A 5,252-nucleotide genomic window follows, 5' to 3' on the forward strand; every position below is an offset into this window, starting at 1 on the left:
AATGAATGTATAGATCCACAGTCTTGACCTTGGCACTAGCTGGAGGTGAGTGGTCAGCTTCACACCCTGGTCACTTTACCGCAGGGGAAGGAGCCCCCAGTACTCTTTGAGTAGGAGGTTGGGTGGACCCCAAAGCCAGTCTGGACAACGTGGAGAAGAGAAAATTCTTGACTCTACTGTGATTTGAACTCCAACACCTTGGTCAACCAGGCCATAGCCAGTCACTATACTGACTGACCTATCCCAGGCTCACCCATATAGCATAGAATAAAGCGAATAAAAATAATTTTGTTTTATTTATAAAATAAGATGGCTGTAAGTAACTGTAACAACTAACTACACATTTACATTGTATTAAGTATCTGACATGTCCTACATCCTTGCCTTAATCTTGTAACGGATTTATAGAATTTAGACAAAAGAGGCAACATACTCACAAAACTAAGTCAAATTTGTGCATATGCTGATGATGTAATAATTATGACCAGAAAATAAAAGTGAATTGCAGAGAATATATCTGGCTTTAGAAAAGGAAGAAAATCACTTTGGTCTTTTTACAAACATAACAAAAGCAAATCCATCTTAATACAACTAAACGTGTAAGTATAAGAGAGAGGAAGTTGTGTACTGGAGACAAAAAATTTGAAATGGTACAGAAGTTTAAATATCTAGGGGCAGTAATAGATGAGAAAAATAATATAACACACACCATACGAGAAAGAATACAATCCAGCAATGAGGCATATTATGCCAACCCAAAGTTACTAAAACCTAAGGATATAAATAGGAATTTGAAAATATATAAAACATTAATATGTCCTGCAGTAACATAAAGCAGTGAGACATGGGTATTAAAGAAAGAGGGTGAAAATAATTTAAGAAGATTTGAAAGAAAAATTATTAGGAAAATATATGGGCCAATAAAATAAGTAGAGGGCCCCACCATAGCTCAAGCGGTTAGTCACTGGCTTCCCACCGCAGTGGCCCGGGTTCGATCCCGGGTCTGGTCAAGTGGATATGTGGTGGACAAAGTGACACTGGGGCAGGTTTTCTCCAAGTACTTCGGTTTCCCTTGCCAATCTTCATTCTACCAACTGCTCCACAATCACCCTCACCTATTATCTGGGGCTGGTACAATAGGGCAGAAGTGACCGCAGTACAAGGGACTTAGTCCCACCCCACTAGCAATAAAAAAAAAAAACAAGAAGAGCAGTGAAGAATTAGAAACAATGAATAGATGAGATATTGAAGAAAGAAGATATAGTTAGATTTATAAGGGCAAGAAGAATCAACTGGCTGGGACACATACAAAGAATGGATGCTAACAGAAAGCCACAGAAAATCTTGTATGAGAAGATCTAGTAAGAGGTAGACCAAAATTGAGGCGGTTTGATGATGTCAGGGAACACCTTATGATACTGAAAGTTAAAGATTCTAGATCCACTGCGATGGACAGAGATGCTTGCAGGCTGTTGGTGAGAGGTCAGGGCCCACAAAGAGCTGTAGAGCCAGTTGCTATGGTATGGTAAACACATTCTAATTTCTGTTCTTACTACTGAACATTCTTCAGCATGTAAATACAGGGTGGAGCAGAGGAAACACATGTTTTTCACATAAGAATATCTTTGCCGATTTTCAAGATAAAACCTTTTTAATTACACAAAAAACGTATTTTAATGCATTTTAACTTACATTATGTACAGAAAATAATGTCAGTCAGATGACGTCCTTCTTGCTGGACACACTTTTGGGGCCTCTCCTCAAAATTCTGCATCGCATTCTCCAACATGTCTTCTGGCACAACTGCGATTTCTTGACGAATGGAAGTTTACAGCTCTTGGATCGTTCATCATCTGTTCATGTACACTCTTCCCTTGAGGCATCCCCACAAAAAAAAAATCACAAACCGATAGATCAGGGGAGCGTGGGGGCCAAGAAACATCACCAAAATGGGAGATCACACGTTGGGGGAACATGCGTCGAACAACTTCCATTGATGCTCTCACTGTGTAAGCTGTGGCACCATCCTGTTGGAACCACATTTGTCTCATGTTTACCCTACACCTTGGGAGTTCTGGATGCAGGAAGTTGTTTAACATGTCAATGTAGCATGCCAAAGTCACAGTAACTGCAGTCTCCCCTTCCCCCTCCCCTTCCTGCAGGTCTGTAAATGTCTATAACTATGTGTTTATATCTTTATCAGTATTAAGAATCATATTCATGTTATGACATGCTGAATCCTTGGCTTTGTATTATGAAAGATCTAAGAAGTGTAAATAAATCCTGTTTTGTTCTGTTCTGTAGTTATCATAGTTTTAGAGGAAGCAGTCCTGAGGGTAGAAAATGGAGACAGTAGCTGTCCCACCTGAGATTTGAATCAGGCATCTACTGAATACAAGTCAACTACAAGCCTCCTGAGAAGTCAACACTGGTACCAAAGACTACAATCTCCCATCCCCATAATCTGTCTCCCAAGGTAATGTTATAAAACATATATTGGCCTGACTACTGACACAAATACTATAATTACAAAAATTTGAAGAGATAACATGGTAACAAAAGAAATGAGACCCAGTTACCTACAATAAAGATCACAGATTATTTCACTTATCTTGGAAGCAAACTTGTTAATACTGGGAGATTACAGGTTGAGATAAAAAGATTAATTAGGAAGAATGGAAGCGTTTATCAAGGCCTAAAATTTACAAAGTTGGAAAATTGTAGAGAAATGGGAAGTATAGAAGCTACTGCAGATTAATATCAACTTGCTGCGCTGAAACACTAACAAGGAACAAGAGACTGTGGTTGTCTGAAACTGGTTTCATGAGAAGAGACAACTGGAATACTAGTGATGACAGAAACAAATTATTTATTAAGAATGAGGACTGGAGGAAGGTGCTTTGAAAAAATACTGCACAAGAAAGGGTATCTGTGAGATGCCTGAGGAGTGGCATGTGTGTGTATGCTGTGACATCTCAAATGTTGCTTCAGTTGTGTTCAGAGTGATGGTATATTATTCTATGCTTATTTACAATAACAGCTTGTCGTGCCATAGCTCAAGCGGTTAGTTGCTGGCTTCCCACCGCGGTGGCCCAGGTTCGATCCCAGGCCTGGTCAAGTGGGATTTGTGGTGGACAAAGTGAAGTTGGAGCGGGTTTTCTCCAAGTACTCCGGTTTCCCCTGCCAATCTTCATTCCACCAAATTCTCCATCATCATAATCACCCAGGGCAGGCTACAATAGGCCAATCAGTGGCCTCCATGCCGAGTGGACCCAGTTGCACTCCACTCCCCACTAAGCAAATTTAAAAAAAAAAAAAAAAATTACACTAACAACTTACAAGTGGTTTCCAAAATGATGCATTCACTTCTGCTCTGAAGATGGAAGCAGTATACTCATTGGAAACATTCTTAACCACCAACTGAATTATATGGCATCATAACCCATAAAACCACAATATGAATCTTCACCGCCCTAAGAATCTAGTATCAGTGACTACGATTTTCTATGCTGCACCATGTTGCTTATTGTAACTATAAATCCACTATTCCAAAGTGAACTTACTGTACACACGGTTGATTCACTTGGGGGAGCGCCCAATTAATAATTATAAATCACACAATATCTTACTGAAGGAAAGGAAACTTGGCAACACTGACTGCCTGCCCGCCCAGGTTGCATCATCTCCTTCACTTCAGCAGTCCACGTCATGCTAGATGCAACATTTATGAACATGGTGCATTATGTCAGCCTGTTTCTCTAGGTGGAGGGAAACCAATTTTAGTGTCTTGTGTAACCCAATATATGTACATGTATGACAGTATGTACTTACCAAGTTCCATTTTCATATATAAATTAATGCATGATTTATAATCATTAATACACAGCCTCTTCCAAGTGAATAACTCTGTAGCATACAGTCTGGAAATTCAGTAAGGATCATTTTTTTCTACTTTTATCTTTCAGCCCCTTTATTCCTTTCATTCCTTTATTTTCCTCCTTGCATTCTCCTTTAAAACACTGAATTAAGGTACATCCTTATCCTTCAGATTACACAGTTTCAAACACAGAACTGCTACCTACGTAAGCATGTGAAAATTACTACAGCGTGAGAACATAACATGTGAACAGACAGTCAACAAGCATCTCCTATTATATATGTATATAAAAATTTTCATAACATGTAAATGAAATATATCAAAAGACATTTTGATTTATTCTGTTACAGTGAGCTGGTTGAAGTAAGACTCATATTCAGCAGATGCTGCATTCGAATCTCGGCAGATACAGCATCTGTCCTGGCTAAGGTTTTCCATGATGTTCCTCAGTCACTCAAGCCAAGTGCCAGATCACAAACTCTCACTTCCAAATACTTTCTAATTCATCAGTCGTCCCATCATCTGACGCTTCGTAGTCTACCAACTGACAGCATTATACAATAAGCCACAAAGTAACTTATTCCAGCTATACTATTAAATATGATCCAACACTGGCAATTTTATCAATTTAATGAAATCAATTTAATCCATTTTATTACACTATAACAATTGCAAACAAAAGTGTGCCAAGCTGCATTGAATATAGTGTAATATAGTGAACCAGAGGATGACTAGTTGTGACCAATTGACTCATACAGGACCCTGCATTTTTCATAGACTGGTGGGTGAGGGGCACTGTCAGAAAAAACCCATCATGTGAACTAGGATTTGAGGTTCTCACAGCGGAGGTTATGAACAGTTCTACTGTCTGGGATATAACGCTGTGTAGTCTGTTGAAAGTCAACTGATGTTTCAAAAGAAAATGTCACCTGCATCTTAAAGTTTAAGAGTACTCCAAGCAAGAAACTGCAAGCAGCTAAAGTTGCTTTCCTTGCTGCCTGCTTCAACCCTTAAGATCGAGGCAACAGTTTCATTTCATACCCCGGAAGACAGAACTTTTCCTCTTGTGAAGGTTGCATAACTTTCTTTTTGGCACATTTCATCAAAGATGGAATGGTCAGGGCAGGCTCAGATATAGAAATAAAAATATCCCCCCCCCTAAAAAAATCTTTCAAGAAAAAATTAGGTAGTATAATTCAATTAAGGGAACACAGAGGAAGACAAAATTTACTGAATGAAGATGGATAAAAAGAGGAAAGTGACAGGAACATGGAATAAGAAATGCAAATCACTTCACACAGCAACAAGCTATTGTACTGGATGGTTCCAAGGAAGAAGATGATAGAAAGCAAAAGCCAATTCTGGATAATATGTA

The sequence above is a fragment of the Cryptotermes secundus genome, unplaced genomic scaffold (assembly GCF_002891405.2).
Source record: "Cryptotermes secundus unplaced genomic scaffold, Csec_1.0 scaffold709, whole genome shotgun sequence".
NCBI classification, from domain to species: domain Eukaryota; kingdom Metazoa; phylum Arthropoda; class Insecta; order Blattodea; family Kalotermitidae; genus Cryptotermes; species Cryptotermes secundus.